This window comes from Dermacentor variabilis, chromosome 1, assembly GCF_050947875.1.
Source record: "Dermacentor variabilis isolate Ectoservices chromosome 1, ASM5094787v1, whole genome shotgun sequence".
NCBI lineage: Eukaryota > Metazoa > Arthropoda > Arachnida > Ixodida > Ixodidae > Dermacentor > Dermacentor variabilis.
The window spans coordinates 219,348,179-219,368,125 of record NC_134568.1 but is presented as its reverse complement, the minus strand read 5'-3'; the positions used below and the strand labels follow the sequence as shown (position 1 = coordinate 219,368,125).

The following is a 19,947-nucleotide window of genomic DNA, read 5'->3' as shown; positions in this document are numbered from 1 at the left end:
AGTATCTTAAATTGGGAGGGTCACAGCAACTTTGCACCACGCTCCCCCCATCCATCTGCCCGCAGTGCAAATGTATGCAGCCAGGTCATCGGTGCACTAGTAACATGACACTTTTTCACCCGCCGTGTAAATTCAAAGCTAGTCTTGCGACGGGTTGATCGAAGCTAAATACGAGGTGCTACTCAAAATTCCGGGAACTTGAAAAGCGCGGGAAACTGAGTGTGGTACACATTTCCGCCGCTACATGTGGCCTGCAGTATGCCTTGCAGATCAGTGTTCTGAACGACTTTCATCTAAGAAGTACTGTTTTGCGAAGTGTTTTGCAATGCAATTTTTCACTGATTTGGCGCATTTCTTAGTAACCAATATGGCAGACTTCAAGGAGCAAAGGATTTGCATCGTTTTGTTTTAAATTTGGCAAAACTGTGGCAGAAACTTATCGTATGCTAGAGGACGCTTTTGGAGTCAACGCCATGAGCCAAACTAGGGAGTTTTTATGGCATAAACGCTTCAAATGCTTCAATGTTTGTTGACGACAACGAACGTTCTGGATGGCCGCCAACGAGCACAACTGTGGCAACGATAGCTGATGTTCGTAAGGCTATCATTGGAAATCGCAGGCTAACTATAAAGGATGTCTGCTGCATTGCAGGACAATCGCAATTTTGTAGGATGTTCAGAACATGAGGCGCATTTCTGCAAAATTTGCGCCAACACTGCTCAGTGATGAACAGAAGCTGCACCTTCATCACGACAATGCGACCGCTCACACATCACTCGTTTGACAGTTCCTGACTTCCAAATAAATCACAGTACTTCCACAACCACCCCATACACATGACCTCGCCCCTTGCGACTTTTTCGTGTTCCCAAAGCTGAAGTTGAGACCGAAAGGACGTCGGTTTCACACTGTTGAAGAGATCCAGTCAGAATTGCTGGCAGTCCTCAACACACTGTCGCCTGCAGACTTCCATGAATGCATGAAATCGTGGCAGAAACGCTGGGATCGGCGTATACATGCTCAAGGGTACTACTTTGAAGAAGACAGAAGCATTATGGTGAACACATCTTTTTTACGACTAAATCCCCGGAACTTTTGGCTAGCACCTTGTATATATAAAAAGAGACCGATATCAGTCCACAAACCCTGTCGGGAAGGAGAGGCCGCGTACGGCTTCTTGCAAAGATGGCTGCCATCAGTGAGCAACTTTATTCCTATCCCGTACATTCACTCTTGTTTGCGAGGTGGTTTATCAGCTCTCAAAGGATCGTGCGGCCGCTGTGAATAGATCTGCATCAATTCGGCACCAAATTTTAACTTGAGTCACTAAAATTCAACAACGCAGCGCCAATTAGGATTAATGGCCTAAGCGTGCGGCAGTGACAAAAATTCACTGCTGGCCAATGTGTTAACGGGCCACAAGCCGTCGCAGAATGCTTGCCGCTAATATGTTCGCATTAGTGCTTGGTCAGTGATCAGTAATTGGCCCCAAGGTCACGCATACTGGTTAAATTGACAGCTCTTGAAGCGGCGTTGTGTCTCATGTGTCGAGAACGCTTGACGCGTGTGGTGCAAAGTCACATGAAATACTGCGGAGGTGATAAGTGTCACCAAAAGTGGTTGTTCGAGAATCTTGTCTTGACTAAAGCTTACCTTTGCTCTGCAAGGTATGCTACCATGGCTGATGATCGTTACAGGACGTTTCATCACCAAAATCCACCGTAAATTTCTTACAAGGCGCCATTTTGTAATGCTAGCTCGTTAAAGCTTCATTTAGACCAATTTCCATCAATTATTTTCTACTTCGAAGGCGATCGTTTTATGACATTGTTGTCCGTTGCTCACTTTTCTGCCTGTTTTATGTTTTGCTGCGGACTTACACCCCGATCTTAACCCTTTTCATACCAATTTTTTTTTAGAGAACCACTAAAATTTCCAATTCTTTTTAATTACTGGTTCATTGTGAGCAGTTCTCATTATTATTTTACAAGTATTTTACAAGTACTGCCAGCCTTGTTACCAGGCCTTAGGCAGGTGTAGGCATTTGGAACAAAAAAACACGTATGAAATAAGATCGAACAAGATAACAGACACCGAACAAGAATCTGCATAACAAACAACATAAGAGAAACCATTTCACAATCATGATTTGACTGGTAAAAACGAGGGATGAACGCTCACACAAAGTGCAGAAAGAAAGGATGAAACCGTTGGTCAGTCGACAGTTGTGGCAGGTAATGCGTTCCATACGGAAATCGTGCGCAGGAAAAAAGAATTTTTAAATGCATTGGTCCTGCAAAAAAAATCTCTAACTTTCTTTTTGTGATATTGAAATATTGGCAGTTTATTTGTTATTTTCTGGTGACATTTACCACCAATTATTGTTTCATGTTTTTGAGTTGCTGATGTAGCGCAATACCTTTTGTAACAAAAGACTAGCATGCTTTTGTAATCTTCAATGCGACAATTTATTGCTAGGCACGGCATGGAAAATAATTACAGGGAGGCCGATGGCAAAGCATTTCTGTCAAGCCATGTTCACTTGAGAGGTCACCAGATGCTCTATGTCTTCCTTGTAATCATTAGTGATAAGTTAAAGCTATGAAAGCAACTCGCTAGAGTTTTCCAGATCTAAATGTTTAGTTCAGATGAAGAATCGTCCAAAAATACCACAATTTCAGCATTGAAAAGGCAGCCATCGTCGCTGCAGCCACTTCACTCCGCGCCGCCATTTTTAAAACCCAGGAGAACCATACTTCCACTTTGTTTTTGCCAGCTGCACCCTGAAGAAATTAATTTTCTGGGCAGCTGGTGCTATTTAAAAGTGCAGCATTCACACCGAAATGATGGAATGACTGCCGCTTGTCGGGGCACTCATTAGAAGAAAGGAAATTCCTGAACCAGTTGAATGAATGAATGTTTAATGTTTTATGGCACAAGGGCCAAGTATGGCCAAAGAGCGCCATGTCCGTGTTAATGAGTTTGCAGTGAAATCATGAGTTTTATGAAGTTGGTGTGACGTGGCTGTAGAGGGGCCTTAAAAATGGTCGCGCTAAAGTGCGTAAAATCTGTATTATAAAAGAATGGCGATTACTTATGGCGTGTACTATGAACAATAAGACACATTTAAAAAGAATGATATGATGTCTAAAAATATATCAGGTTATATAAGATATGCTAGAGCACTACTGCCTCCTTAGAGCCCTTGAACACAAGGGCCTGGAGGCACGTGCTATTCAAAACAATTATCGCAGCGGCATCCTCTGGAGCAAGGATGCTCTACGAATTTAATGGGCTTATAATGTGTAGAACTACATCCTTTAAAAAGTCGAGGACTGCCTTGGTGTTAAAAAGCGGTTCCTTACCAAGAAACATAGCCGGGTGTAGAGGGATGTAATAACGGTATGCAAGCGGAAAATGTTTCTTTCTTTCAGGTTCGGCTTTCTGACACTCCAAGAGGACATGGAGGACGGTCAGCCTCTCACCGCATCTACCACAGGTTGGAGGTTCACTTCCAGTAAGTAGAAAATGATGGGTACCAAATGTGTGTCCTAATCTGAGGCGACAGAATAGGACATGTGTTCGCCGATATTTTGTTGGGGAGGGCCAAAAACCTAATTGTGGCTTTATAACGTGCAGTTTATTATTTATTTCTGCATCCCACATGCGTTGCCAGTGGTTTCACAGTTTCTTTCGTATGTAAGGTTTCAGATCTGTGAGAGGCACCAAAGTAGTATTATTAACAGCAGGGAGTGCAATTGACGTAGCCATCTGGTCTGCCAAAACGTTACCTTCGATTCCCCTGTGGCCGGGTACCCAGCATATGATGATTTGCTGGTTAGATAGATAAGCTTTACACAGGTCGGAATAGACCTCAGTAAGTACAGGATTTTTATGTTTGTAGGGTGACATTAAGGCTTAAATGATATTGCGCGACATAAAAAACGACACGGACGAGAAAGAAGACGACACACCAAGCGCAAACTTTCAACTAAGTTTATTGTGCCACTGCGTCATTTTATACATGGCAGGCAACGTAGATCGCGCATGCGCTTACAAGGAAATGAAGTGCGAAGTCATGTAACATGGTTACGTGTCATGTGACGCCGCGTCCAAGTAACGTAATTCTTTTTCTGTGAGAGCCAGAGACGGGAAGCTAACACACGCATCACCCAATTTCGCGATCATCTGCGCTTCAGATATCTCACGGATGAGCTGTGTTCTGCCACGGGAAACAATCGTGCATTGATCCTCAAGAGGCTTGCACCCATGATCGAGACAGTGGATCGCCAAGAAACCACCTGAGCCGTTTTTTACATTGTTGCTGTGTTCGCGGAGCCGATCATTGAAGCAACACCCAGTTTGTCCGATATATTTCTTCCCACATGAAAGCGAGAGGTTGTACACCACCCGGCGTACACACTCGACAAACTTTTTTCGGTGATGCTTTCTGCACTTATCGGAAGGGACGGCATTTGGATCAGTCAGCCTGCAAAGCTTGCCGAGCTTGTCGGGAGCAGAAAAAACAACTCTTACGTTCGCCCTTTGGGCAATCTTTTTCAAGTTGTGGGATATCCCGTGCATGTATGGTACGACACTTACTTTAGGGCGTATGCCAGGAGGGGCATCGGCAACTGACTTCTGCGTGCTGGATCGCGTTTCTCTTAAGATGCGTTCTGCGACAGACACTGCTGACATTAAGGCCTTCACCACACTTAGGGAGTCTGTATATATAACAGCTTTTTGGAGTTTTGCTTTCTTTATATGCTTTACAGCCGACCCCCCCCCCCCCATAAAGCGTAGGCCTCTGCCGTAAAGATACTTTCTTTATTTTTATTATTTCACAATAACCCTAAAGGCCCTCTAGGGAGGGTATTACATAGGGTAAATGTTACATAGGTGAGGTGAACAGTGCGTAATGTAAATACAATGGAAAAACAAAACTGGGATAAAATTAATTACAGTGCATCAACGTACAAACACAAAAAAATAATGATAGTTATCAGTACAGCAACTCTAAATAGTTTGTACAAAATGTGACACTGTCGTGGAAGCTTGGTTAACGGCGCATTAACAAACAAAAAAGAAAAAAAATGTTTACAAATCAGAGAGTCAGACGTGATATATTAGGTATTCATGGTACTGCATAGAGCGTCTGTAAATTTTAAGGCATTTGTTTCAGTGACAATGTGCGATGGCAGATTATTCCATTCTTTCGCGGTGCGAGGTATGAATGACTGACCAAATGCGAGGGAATGACACATTATGCATTTAACTTTGCAAGAATGATCCCGACGCGGAAAAATGGCTGAGGGTTTACGCATGAACTCGTTATGAAGGGATACGTGATAGTAGAGCTTATGGAATAGTGTTAAACGAGATCTATTACGGCGAAGTGACAAGGCTTCAAGTTCGGCGCGATTTTTTAATGCTGTTATACTAGTATTTGGGGTTTTATGTGCCAAAACCACTTTCTGATTATGAGGCACGCCGTAGTGGAGGACTCCGGAAATTTTGACCACCTGGGGTTCTTTAACGCGCGCCTAAATATAAGCACACGGGTGTTTTCGCATTTCGCCCCCATCGAAATGCGGCCGCCGTGGCCGGGATTCGATCCCGCGACCTCGTGCTCAGCAGCCCAACACCATAGCCACTGAGCAACCACGGCGGGTTCGTGCTGTTATACTGGTTTCTCGTGAGTAATCTGAAAAGATGAAGCGTACAGCACGGTTCTACAGGGCTTCTAAGTCAGTTATTAGGTATGCTTGATGGGGATCCCATATGGCTGACGCGTACTCTATTTTAGGGCGTATTAGTGTTGTGTATGCCAATCTGCGTAAGTGTACGGGAGCTTGTTTGAGGTTATGTTTAAGGAAACCAAGCAAAGGGTTTGCAGAAGCGAGGATATGGTTAATGTGATTATTCCACGTCAAGTTAGGGGTTAAGTGTACGCCAAGATATTTGTAGCTGGAAACTTGTTCAACAAGGCTGTTGTTTAAGATGTAAGATGTTGATGTTCGGGGCGCCTGATTAGTAAAAGACATGAATTTAGTTTTATTAAGATTTAGAGGCATTAGCCAAGTTGAACACCATACGTTTATTGCGTTTAGGTCATATTGAAGAATGTCGTGATCATAGTTAGAGTGAATATTACGATATATGACGCAATCATCAGCAAATAGTCTGATATTGGATTTGATGCCGTCTGGTAGATCATTAATATAAATTAGAAAAAGTAGGGGCCCAAGCACACTTCCCTGTGGTACACCAGATGTTACGGGGACTAGAGATGAGTTGTGATTGTTAACCGATGTAAATTGCATCCTGTTAGAAAGAAAGTCTTTTATCCATGTGACAACAGTAGAGTCAATGTTCAGCTGTGTAAGTTTGTGAATAAGTCAACGATGAGGGACACGGTCGAATGCTTTTGAATAATCTAGGAATACGACATCTACTTGAACTCCGGTGTCTATTGATGAATGTATGTCGTGAATAAAACCAGCGAGCTGAGTGTCACATGAATAGCCTCTGCGAAAACCGTGCTGTTGCTTAAATATGAGGTTATGTTCTTCAAGGTAGTTAATGACCTGGGAATGTATAATATGTTCGAATAATTTACAAATGTTACTTGTTAAAGAAATTGGTCGATAGTTAAGCGGTGAAGAACGATCCCCAGACTTGAAAAATGGCACTACCTTAGCCACCTTCCATTCGTGAGGGATAACGCTTGTTGATAGTGATTGTGAAAATAAGGCGGACAGTACTGGGAAGATGCTTGGGGCAATATTTTTTAGAATTGTTTTATTTAAGCCAGTATTATCAGCGGAAGATGAAATCTTAAGATTAGTGAGGAGAGAATAAATTCCAGAATTGGTAATTATTATTTCCGGCATAAACGAATCAGTGCGAGTCATGGTGGCTAACGGTTCCAAACATTCGTGCGTGAATACCGATGAAAAAGTTTCGTTCAGTAGTTGGGAACAATCAGTGTCACTTAACGCTGCGCCGTCATGATCAGTAAGGACGATGTCAGAATTATGCTTGGGATTAATGACACGCCAAAAGCGCCGAGGGTTAGTTGTTAACATCGATGACAGGTCCCGTTTATAGAATTGTCTGCGCGTGGCTTTGAGTAAACTTTGGTATTCTTCGTCACATGCTTTGTACCGACGCCAGGATTTAGATAATCGATTTCTGTCAGCTTGCCTGAATAATCTTTTTTTCTTGTTATTTAGGCAACGAAGGTTCAGCGAAAACCAAGGAGCAGTGTTATCGGATTTTATGGAAATGACCGGGATGTATTTATCTATGAGATTAGTGAGTGCGTTTTTAAGTAGTAACCAGTTTTCTTGTTTCTTCTACTGTCCGCAACAAGTAATCTCTCAGAAAGTCTATAGAAAAAAGCGATAGTTCATTGTTAATACGATCAAAGTTAGCTCTTTTGTAACAACTAATCTGCTTGCTGATAATTTGCCTTTTGATAGGTGAAGGAACAAAGCGACCAGTTAAAACATCATGATCGGATAGACCAGTAATTTGAGTTATTTCAGAACATATATCTGGATTGTTCGTTAGGATCAAATCAAGAATATTAGAAGAGTGCGCAGAGCATCGTGTCGGCCTTGAAATTAATTGGGTTAGGCTGAAATCAAGACAACACTGGAGGAACACATGCGACTCTGACTGTGTGCTATAGGTTGATTGTGTGGACCATGCTATGTCTGGGAAATTAAAATCACCAAAAATGATTACATTAGAATGTGGAAACCGATAAGTAAGTCCAGTAAAAATGTGATGAAATTCCGCTGTGAACCCATGAGTAAGGTCTGGTGGGCGATAAAAGACACCAATAATTACGTTACTTGATCTGAATTTAAAACAAGTTACTATGCATTCAAGGAAAGTGCTACTAACCACGGGCATTACAATATACTGTCTGTTTATTGCAAGGAGGACACCACCACCTCGACGATTTTCCCTATCGCAACGAAAGATATTAAAATCAGCTTCCCAAACGAATATGTTTTCATTAGGAGTAGCATCGTTCAACCAAGTTTCAGTTAATGCTATTACTGTTGCCGATGTTGAGTCGATCAGGTAAGATAGTGCGACATTTTTAGACATAACGCTTCTAATGTTAGTGTATAAAAAGCAGCAACCGTCCTCAGTATTAATCGTAATCATTTGTTAATGTTTGTGGTGTTTGTGGAACCTTAGGTGAAGTTGAAAAGTTGGCGCTATGTCAAACTGGAGACACAACCGGGGAAACGAGCTTCGCACAATTTGCTTGAGTGTCCAATACGTATACTTCCTTGTTAATTTTTAGTTTGTTAAAGAAAAGGCTTACACGGTCTTTTTCTTTCTTTATGGTTTTATAGAACTGCCAAAGTTTACGTCTTTTATCGCGAACCACCTCAGAGTAATCACGAGAAATGCCAAAGTTAGTATCTTTCAGCTTGTGGCCATTACTAAGCACTGTTTCGATTTCTTTTTCATTGAAAAACTTCACAATAATTGGTCGAGTGTGTTCATTTGAAAATCGTCCGAGGCGATGCGCATGTGCGATTGAAGCTGTTGATACTCCTAGTTGATCTTTGCAGAATTTAGTTACTATTTGCTTGGACGTTTCCCAGTCTTCCGAATCACCCGTGTATTGTATGCCATAAAAGAGGAGATTAGAGCGCCTTGAGCGGTTTTCCAAATCGTCTATTTTATCGTGCATCATCAATATATCACGCTCGCTGCTGCTGCTGCAAGACTGAGGCGACACTCCTGATGCAAATTTTGATTCTAAATCCTGGATTTGATTTTGCATTTTGGCTAGATTAACTTCTTGGCTTGAGATTCGTCTCTCTGAGGAAAGTGACTCAAGTTTACCTTCAACTTCATGTACGCGTTTAGTTAGTACTTCAAGATCATTTTTTAGCCCAATGTGTATCTGTAACACTTTGTTCACTGATTCCAACAAGTTAGAATTACTCGCTTCCAAGCGTTGTACAGCACTGAATACCATGTCAAGTTTTTCTTCTGGTGCTTTCGTCATTGGACCAGGGTTCGCTTCAATGTCTCCGCCTAGCAATAACAGGCGCAAAAGATACAGTGCTGTACGTGCAAACCGCTTGATACCGTTGGACATATCAGGGGGCCACGACACCGCAATGAGACAAGGATTGTTGCTACGATAACATGAAGCTTCAAGGTAACTAACCTGTACGAGTGCAAACTGTGAGCGAAACATACCAACTGTGGTGGCGTGGCCCGAAGTGTGGAAGAACGGTGCGTGGTTATATTCAGGCAGGTCAGCTGGCATGGTTTCGAGTTGCCAGCCGAGTGGATGACCATCAATTAGGTTTGGCGGCACGACATCTGGTGGATCCCGGCCGCTTTTTGTAGAAAATGGCTCGCTGCTTGAGAACTGGTTGTGGTAGCAGCATTCGCTCAGCCGAGGCCCAGCCAGTGGTGCCGGTGACGTGGAACAGGACTGGGCAAGCAACGCCACGAACAGGACCTGTACGAGTGCAAACTGTGAGCGAAACATTCCAACTGCAGTGGCGTGGCCCGAAGTGTGGAAGAAGGGTGCGTGGTTATATTCAGGCAGGTCAGCTGACATGGTTCCGAGTTGCCAGCCGAGTGGATGACCATCAATTAGGTTTGGCGGCGCGACATCTGGTGGATCCCGGCCGCTTTTTGTAGAAAATGGCTCGCTGCTTGAGAACTGGTTGTGGTAGCAGCATTCGCTCAGCAGAGGCCCAGCCAGTGGTGCCGGTGACGTGGAACAGGACTGGCCAAGCAACGCCACGAACAGGACCTGTACGAGTGCAAACTGTGAGCGAAACATTCCAACTGCGGTAGCGTGGCCCGAAGTGTGGAAGAAGGGTGCGTGGTTATATTCAGGCAGGTCAGCTGACATGGTTCTAAGTTGCCAGCCGAGTGGATGACCATCAATTAGGTTTGGCGGCGCGACATCTGGTGGATCCCGGCCGCTTTTAGTAGAAAATGGCTCGCTGCTTGAGAACTGGTTGTGGTAGCAGCATTCGCTCAGCCGAGGCCCAGCCAGTGGTGCCGGTGACGTGGAACAGGACTGTTTCTGGATGTAGTATATCAGATTCCGAGAAGGATGGACCGACGGCTGCATAGGACACTCCGGCATGTGACTTAGCAGCGTCTGTGTAGAAGTCTGTGCACGAGTGCTTGCACTGAATTTGTAGGAAATGCATTCTTATTTCGACCTCTGGAGCGTGTTTTGTGACTTTTAGAAAGGATAGGTCACATTCTATCACCTGCCACTCCCAAGGAGGTAAGGGCTTGGTTAGGTGCATTAAGGGAAGCTCGAGGAGTGGGACATGCACTTCATCGCTATGCTCCTTCACACGCAGCGAGAAAGGCTGTCTTATAGACGGACGGTTGCGGAAAAGTGTAGCATATGTCGTATCAGTAATGGTATTAAAACATGGGTGTTCAGGAGTGGAGTGCACTTTAAGGAAATAAGTAAAGCTGACGTATGATCTCTGTAAGTGCAGCGGCCACTCATTCGATTCGGCATATAAGCTTTCGATCGGGCTTGTTCTGAAAGCACCAATGGCTAGGCGGATACCGAGATGATGGACAGGATCCAGCATCTGACCGTATTAGGCTCGTGACCGTATTAGGCTCTTGTAGAGATTCATTAGACACTTTCTGTCACTACCCCACATAGTCTTGAATAGAAGTTTCATTAAGTTCATTGTTTTTAGACATTTTTCTTTCAGATATTTGATGTGTGGAATGAAAGTGAGTCTATCGTCAAGTATAATAGCTAGGAATTTGTGCTCTTTGTTGCTAGGAATTTGTTGTCCACACAGTTCTAAGCAAGGATCCGGGACCAGGCCTCTCTTTCGTGTAAAAAGAACACAAGAACTTTTGTGAGGATTGATTTTAAATCCGTTTTTCTCTGCCCATTTTGATACTTTGTTCAAACCATGCTGTACCTGTCTCTCGCACACTGCGAGGTTACAGGATTTAAAAGCTATTTGAATGTCGTCCACATAGATAGAGTAAAAAATGGCCGGTGGTAATGAAGCACGAAGCGTGTTCATCTTCACTATAAAGAGCGTGCAGCTAAGCACGCCTCCCTGGGGTACACCAGTTTCTTGTGTAAAAGGACGTGACAGTACATTGCCGACTTTTACACGGAATGTGCGATTGGACATATAGCTTTCTATGAGGTTTAACATATTACCATGAATGCCCATTTCTGCCAAGTCTCTCAAGATTCCGTAGCACCACGTTGTGTCGTATGCTTTCTCCATATCAAGGAATATGGATAGGAAAAACTGTTGGTGTACAAATGCGTCACGGATGTTTCCTTCGATGCATACAAGATGGTCAGTTGTGGAGCGCCCTTCTCTGAAACCACACTGATAGGGATCAAGCATGTTGTTCAGTTCAAGGTAATGTATGAGTCTGCGATTAATCATTTCTTCAAATACCTTACAAAGGCAATTTGTGAGGGCTATCGAGCGGTAACTTGCCACTGAGGAAGGGTCTTTGCCTTGTTTCAAAACAGGGACCACAATGGCTTGTTTCCATGCGGTTGGAAGGTATCCCACAGCCCAAATAGTGTTAAAAAGTGCGAGTAGTGCAACTTGCGTGTCATTGTGTAGGTTTTTGATCATTTCATACATTATTCTGTCAGATCCAGGTGCACAGCTCTTGCATGCGCTCAAGGCAGCTCTAAACTCCGCAATACTAAAAGGACGGTTGTATGGTTGATTCTGACGACATTTTCTGATGAAAGGCTTACATTCTTCTATTTGTTTGTATTTGAGAAAGGATTGTGAATAATTTGTTGAACTTGACACGCTCTCAAAATACTCCCCAAGTGAGTCTGCCTGGTCTTGCAGTGTATCGCCCTGTGTGTTTACCAGAGGGAGTAAATATATTTGCCACCCTCTATAATCTTATTAACCCTGTCCCAGGCTTTGGCCTCATCTCTGAACGAGTTAATACTCTATAAAAACTTGTGCCAACTTTCTCTTTTGGCCTGTCGGGGGATTCGCCTGCTTTGGGACTTTACTTTTTTAAAGTTCATAAGATTCTCTGCAGTGGGAGAAGCGCGTAGCAACCCCCACACCTTGTTCTGATTCTTACGGGCGATCCTACATTCGCTGTTCCACCACGGTACATGTCGTTTGCATGCCAGACCACTCACTTCGGATATGCATTTTGATGCGGCATCTATTATGAATGATGTAAGATGCTCCACAGCAGCATCAATTTCTAAAGAAGACATGTCGGCCCATGAGATGTTTGTGAGAGTTCGAAATTTCTCCCAGTCGGCTGTGTCTATCTTCCACCTGGGAGCTTGTGGAGGATATTCGTTTTCTTTCGATGTTCTTATCAGTATAGGGAAGTGGTCGCTCCCGTAAGGATTGGTTGTAACTTCCCATTCGAGTTCGGGCAGTATGGACGGGGAAACCATGCTAAGATCTATTGAAGAAAAGGTTCTGTTTGCTAGGGAGTAATACGTGGTTCCTTCTTATTCAGCAAGCACGCACCTGAAGAAAAAAGGAACTGTTCAACAAGACGACCTCGCGCGTCTGTACGAGAGTCGCCCCACAGGGAGCTATGCACATTGAAATCGCCAAGAACAACATAAGGTTCTGGCAATTCGTCTATAAATGACTGAAATTCTTGTTTGTTTAATTTGTAGTGTGGGGGTATGTAAAGCGAGCAAATGGTGACAAGTTTATTTAGAAGAACAGCTCGAACCGCCACTGCTTCAAGGGGCGTTTGCAGCTGTAAACGCTGACAGGAAATACTTTTATGAATCAAAATGGCAACACCGCCTGATGATACGACAGCATCATCGTGATCTTTGCAAAACTTGACATACGGTCGGAGAAAGTTTGTGTGTTGTGGTTTTAGGTGTGTTTCCTGTAGACACAGCACTTTTGGATTGTGTTTTTGGATAAGCTCCTGCACATCATCAAGGTTTCTAAGAAGACCTCTGACGTTCCATTGAATTATTTGTGTATCCATATTGGAGGTCAATAGGTGCTGTGCGTACTGAAACAGAAGTAGTGATTACGGAAATTACAGAGATTAAATTACAGAGCCCTTTCGAGGCCCTGTAATGGGAGTTTTGCCCTTTCTGGAGCGTTTGAGGGAGCCTCGCCGCTCCTTAGGCGCTTGGTGCGCCTTGAGGATAGGTGTTGTGTCCATTGCCTCTAGTGAGGCTCCGGACACGTGCTCTTGCGAGCGAGAAGTTTTCAGAGGGAGTCCCGCCTTGGAGGGCAAGACCCCTGCGCCCACCAGCCCTGAGGTCGATTGGGCTCCCTGAGGGATTTGGCTGTGCCGGCTGTTGCCAGCGCTGGAAGGGGCCGGGGGGGTTGGAGCAGCCTCGGCTGCGCCCACCTTCGGGGTCGAAGGTTCCTTCTGCTCGGTTGGCGGAGCAGCGCTAGCTGCAACCACCGTGGGGGCAGATGGCGTAACTGCCGACTCACTGCGTGTGGGTTGGACAGCCGCCGGAGACCGTTGTGACGCTGCCCCCTGACGCGCCACTTCGGCAAAGCTTTTCTTTGGCAGGTATGCTACCCGCCTGCGTGCCTCTTTGAACGTTATATTTTCCTTAACTTTGATTGTGACTATTTCTTTTTCTTTTTTCCATGATGGACAGGACCGCGAGTACGCGGCGTGTTCCCCATCACAGTTCACGCAGTGTGGAGCATTCTCGCAATTGTCAAATGGGTGTTCTTGGGCACTACATTTTGCGCAAGTCTGGCGGCCTCGGCAGTTCAGTGAACTGTGGCCAAATCTTTGACACTTAAAGCATCGGAGAGGATTGGGAATGTACGGTCTGACTCGGATCTTTATGTAGCCAGCCTCAATGGTCTCAGGTAGCATACTTGATGCAAAAGTTAGAATTAAGTGCTTTGTCTCAATCTCCTTGCCATCGCACCTGATCTTTATTCTCTTGACATTGGTCACATTTTGATCACTCCAGCCCTCCAGTAGTTCGGCTTCAGTCAGTTGCATCAGATCGGCATCGGAAACGACTCCGCGGGTCGTGTTCATTGTGCGGTGTGGTGTGACCGTCACTGGAAGACTCCCGAAAAATACAAGATTAGAGAGTTTCTCGTACTGTGTCGTATCACGCAGTTCTAACAGGAGGTCGCCACTTGCCAACTTAGAGACTTCGTAACGTGGGCCAAAAGCTTCACTAAGTGTCTTCGCAACAAGAAAAGGTGAGATCATTCTCGCTGCTTTTTCTTTTTTCTCGGAATGTACAACATGAAATCTTGGGAAATTGTCATTATTTCGGCCAAAAAACTTGAAAACTTCTTCGGTGCGCCCTCGTTTATGAGGGCGATCAGGAAGTGTTGGAAAAGAACTTGCCATAGATATATGTGAAAATTCGGCAGCGCCGCCAGCCACCCACTATGGAGCCCAACAAGGGGACGCTGCAGGACCGTGAAAGACGGCCTGCATGCGCCAGCTGTACGACACTACTCTAACCAAATCTGTTATAACCAAGGTTGGCTATCCCACACAAGGTTAACCCTTGCCGCCGAGGAGAATGAAGTAAATGGAAGAGAGGAGAAGACGGGAAAGGTCAAAAAGTAAGAGATAAAGACGAAGATTCGAGAGGAAGAGACAGGAAGAGGCGACTGCCGATTTCCCCCGGGTGGGTCAGTCCGGGGGTGCCGTCTACGTGAAGCAGAGGCCAAAGAGGTGTGTTGCCTCCGCCAGGGGGCCTTAAAGGTCTAAACACCCGGCATCAGCTCAACCCCCAGGATCCCCCTTTCACCGGACACGGCTAGGCCGCGCACGGCTACACGCGGGAGGGTCCAACCCTCGTGTGCTCGTGTACGTGGTGTCGCAATACACCAAACGCCTGCTGACGCAGACGCCCCTGCGGGGTCCTGAACCAGTGAGACTATAGCTGGCATATGTTGGAGGAAAAGCCAGGATGAGTGAGACTCATGCCGGGCAGGGAAAGGGTTAATTAAGTCAAAGGCTGTGAAGTATGTGGTGAAGCATGGGAGTCTGGGAGTGGTGCAGCCAAAAGGCATTTCAGTGTTGACAAAGTCTGTATGCGATACTAGAGAAAGCAGTACGGCTAGCTGCTTGCTGTGAATAAGGCCCACTGCACCTTCTGGGAAACAAAGACACCGAAGACCTGAAAACTGTCTATGTTTGCAAATAGTGGACACATATATTTACCGCAAGGCTGTTATTTGATGCATTTTCTTATTAGCTGTTACTGTCTTACTTTTCCATATTTACTCTTTAAAAAATATTCCCATAAGTTTACCCCACGGATTAAATACCATCGCCAACTTTGCTTTGGTTTTTCAAAGAAGAAGTGTGTTCATTATTGAACTTGTATTGAATTCTGGGGTTTCACGCGCCAAAACCACAATTTGATTAGGAGCCGTAGTGAGGATCTCCAGATTAACTTTGACCACCAGGGGATTTTTAACGTACCCCCAATGCATGGGACACAGGCGCTTTCGCATTTTCACCCCCATCGAAATGCAGCCGCTCCAGCTGGGATCTGATACTGTAACCACGTGCTTAGCAGTGCAAAACCATAGCCGCTAAGCCACGGTGGCAGGTCGCGTTCATTATGCAAGTATAGTGGAATTTCGATAAACGGAAATTGCTTAAATGAAACTGCCTGTTCAACAGAACACCATCTTCATGGTTGGTTGGTTTTGTATTCATGCAATTGCATTCAGCTTTGTCTCTCAGTAAATGGAACTCCTGGTAAACAGAACCAATTTCCCTGGTCCCTTGAGGTTCCATTTAAAGAGAGTCCACAGTAAATATCGTACATGGTGTGGTACCTGCGCAGCACAAGGCTTCAGCGACTCTTTGAATCCTTTAATTACTGCAAACAGCAGTGGTCAAGCCCCACACTCCAGAGTGTTTGGCATGCTGCCCAGCCAGAGCATATGTGAACTAGTGCAAGAACTGAATGGACTTGAAGTAGCGGAGCACCTAATAAGACACGAACAGTGAGGCCTTTCTGTGAGGCTTTTCTGAGTAACATATGAAGCCTATAATACTATACCATACATTAATCTTCGCTATAGATGAGCAGGATTCTTCCTTGTATCCCATACACACTGTTTGCTTCACAAAAGTACAGTCGACATCCATTATTTTGACCTTGATTGGACCAATGAAATCAGTCAAATTAAACAAGAAGCAGAAAAAATGCAACACATCATCAAAAAAATTAGCAGTATTTGCCCCAATTCTAATATGCCCCCGAATCAAACACACACCTTCTTTTTATCGATCTAAAGTAGAAAACTAACATAAAAATAACATTATAGCTCCTAAACAAAGTAGAAATCAAATGCACAGCTGATTTAGCAAAAAAAGAAAAACGTAACATGCCTTCTCCAATAAGAAAAAGGTGAATCAAGCGAACTTTACCTTCACTGAATGGAGATTTATTTACTTCATGTGCATCGTGATCTCTGTCAGACAACACTTTACTGTTGTCTATGAAGAACCACAACATGTCGTCCTGCGCACGGTCCATAGCACATTTGATATTCTGCATTTCTGAAGCAACCACAAATGCGATGGTGGCTCATGCCAAGAAAAACCACTTTGTTAGTTCGTCCTGCGATACATGCCATTCTTCGGAACGCCAACAACATGTGATGCGACTTGTTGCCGCTAGCTGAACATGCAAAATAATTTGTTGTTTCAATGTGCTTCTGTACTCAGACTGAAAGTACTGCAGTGTCATCATGCTATGTGAGTTCTTGCATAGCATAATGATGACACTGCACTGCGCTTTCAGGCCCAAGCAATGTTCAAACACATTTTCTTGAAAAGAAAGAAAGAACGAAAAGCATGGGTTAGAACCAGGCTAACACTGTAATAATTCATTGTGAGCTACAGTTTTCGTTTTAATATCTTCCTAGAGCAGGCTGAAAATAGGTGTTTTCAACGGAAGATGACGCATGTCTGATGAATTTACTGTACCCTAAGCACCACCAAGAACACTGCCGCTACTGGAGTCAGCACCGAGTTCACTGTTAAGGTCGGGTGCATGCGTGATCGAAATTACCCAACCAAGGGCAATTTCAGGATCGAAATAATGAAAGTTTCGTCCCATAGAAATGTATGGGTGCTGGCTAGCACTTTCGGTACTGATTGAATTAACACTAACATCGAATGAGTGGAAGTCAACTGCATCAAAAAAATTGCAAAACTATTGAAGTCAATGCTCATTACATTGGACTATAATAATCCATGGAGAAAGGTCCGTTCTATCCAAAATTAAGGCCGCGGTATGTTGTAAAATGGCAGGACTTTGCACATTACTCCATCTAGCGTTTCACTATTGGAACCCAGAGGAAATAGCCAGAAATTTTAAACAATTAATAATAATAATAATAATAATAATAATAATAATAATAATAATAATAATAATAATAATAATAATAAGCAGCAATTTACACAGCAGCACAGTGCTCTGCTGTGCACCGTCCTCTAGACACTAGCTGCCAACAGAATGGCTTGAACCTTTTCAGTGTCGCCAACGCACCAGTACCTTTTAAATTTTCTGTCTCACCATGTCATGTCGATGCACCTATACATTTCCATTCTCTCCAGTCGGATGTGCACAGAAACACGATGTTACCGCGCTCTAAGGTAGTTCCATTATATGTTGTGTATTCTTAGAAGCATATTTTCTCGAAGTTTCCTCAGTCTGGGTTCTTGTTGGGTTCTTGAAAAATGCGCCCCTTCATGGCCGTGGTTGCACGTTAGCAGTGAGTGGTTTGTTTAGTCGTCTCGGGAATTCTTTGTTAGCCATCGGGGTGTCTCGCAGCACGCTATTATGGTAAACTTCCCACTAATATGTTCATTCATTTTAAAGGGCCCCTCACCAGGTCTGGCCATTTTGAGCTGACAAGCGCAGAGCATACAATGCGCGATAGTGATCGTGTCTGCGAAGTATTACATCGCTACACGCCGCAGAAAAATCTGAAATTTCAAACCCAACGCCGTTGTCCCTTCTCCTCGGGGCCGCCGCGCTCCAAGCCGGAGGATGGTGTACACATGCTAAAGCGCCTACGTACACGTGTTCGCGCTGTGACGTCGCTCGATGTGACACATGACTTCAAGAGTTATTCAAGCCAACATCTGTTATTTGTGTAATATGTTGCTAGAGAAGACAAATTAAAGCTTAGAGAAATAATAAAACAGCTAAACCGAATGTCTGCATGTTTTTGTTTTACTTTGCACCTTAGCAAGACAGATGTACTGCGTGCAGGCCCCGAAACTATGTCATTTTCTACCGTGTTCCAGCACGGGATCGCACTCTGTGATCTGCTTGTGTCTGCCTCAATATTCGTGTAGCACAGACTTATACCGCTAGTCAGGTGTCCTCGTGCACAGCGAGCAAAATCGTGTGCTGCGCGAAACGAGAGAATTACAACAGCTCACATGCGACACTGTCAGCTGAAGTGCACTGCACTGCAAGAAAGCGAGGAGAAAAAAATGGTGCCAAGGCCCATGACATATGCGTCATGCGATCCTCGAGGTCCGGTATGGGACAACGCAGGGAAGGTGTTTCACTTGCGGAGGCTAGACAAGGCAAGTGGAGAGAGCGTCTATGCGGTGAAGCTCGCCTCCTGAAATCATGGGTTCGCGACACTGAAATATTTCTATCTCAACTATTAATGAGCCAATTTGAAAAAGTTTTTGGGGCAGAACGCTTCCCTAGAGGACACATAACAACTTCCAGCATGTAACCAAAATTTGCTATGGGGCCTGGTGGGGGGCCCTTAAGGAAAAGTATTTTTGAGGGTGTGCAAATACTCGAATATCACCGGATCGAATAGAATAGTGAACCTTCAAATAAGTCGATTTGCGAATCAAATATCTATTATTAAATTTTTAGGGACCCGCATAGTGCCACATGTCGTGTTCACTGCAGAGCCTTCTGTGCTCAATGCCACCCAAGTGAGCATTTCACATCCGTTTTCGAAGCAAAAGAAGCACCGAGCTGGATCCCTTCGAGCACTCCTCGACGTTAACCCAATGCAGAGATCTCACACACAGTGCCCAAACGCTGCAATTCTCAGAACAGCACCATGTCAGCCGGGTCCGCCTCTGTCAGTACAAGGTTCATCCAGGTCGACAGGACCGGTCAAAATGATGTTACGTAGACAGAGGGAACTGCAACAAACGCACTGCATATTATTTAGTAAACTTGGAAGCATGTGCGAAGATCGAATCGATTAGCTGCCTATACACGCACAGATAGCGTTGTATACGCAGCGACAAACCAGGCCGCTTCTACAGCCATCAATCTAACCCACATGCCTGAGCTTGGGACTGATCACCGATGAGCCACCTGCACAAACATATTAGTGGCAAGCATTCCACGATGGCTTGCGGTCTCCATTACATTGGCCAGAGGCAAATTTTCGTCACTGCCACACTGCCTAGGCAGTGTGGCAGTGTTAGATTGGTCTAACGATAACACACCTGCCGTGAAGTTGGGATAGCCCTTCTGTATTTTGGAGAAAAACTGGAAAGCAAAACTTTCTATGCAAATAAAAAAAATATATTGGCGCAAAACACAGGTTTACTATTGAATTGAGAACCTCATTGGTATTCAGTACATCACAATGTCATCAATTCATTAGTTCCAGAGGGAAAAAAAGCATTTTATTCTATTCAACAGAAGTTCTACTCATAAAAAAAAAAAATGTTTTCCAGACCTTCATATACTAGAACTGAGCTGTAATCACCATTAGCGCACTGATTTGGTGTTCCCTTAAAATAAGAGTAAACAGTACTGCATATCTTCATTTTTATGTACGTAAGTTACTGATAGCTTGCTACATTCTTGTTATGCAATGCTAGGAGACTTCAAAGCATGTGCAGCACCACATTTTCTAGCACAAAATTGGTAATTGTTAAATTTT

General features: G+C 44.3%; 1 protein-coding gene across 8 annotated transcripts in view; it reads right to left on the bottom strand.

Moving 5' to 3' along the window:
• The window catches only part of AP-1gamma (adaptor protein complex 1, gamma subunit), a 198,357-nt gene that overhangs the window by 136,463 nt on the left and 41,947 nt on the right, over positions 1 to 19,947 (bottom strand). The gene's annotated exons all lie outside the window — the stretch shown is intronic.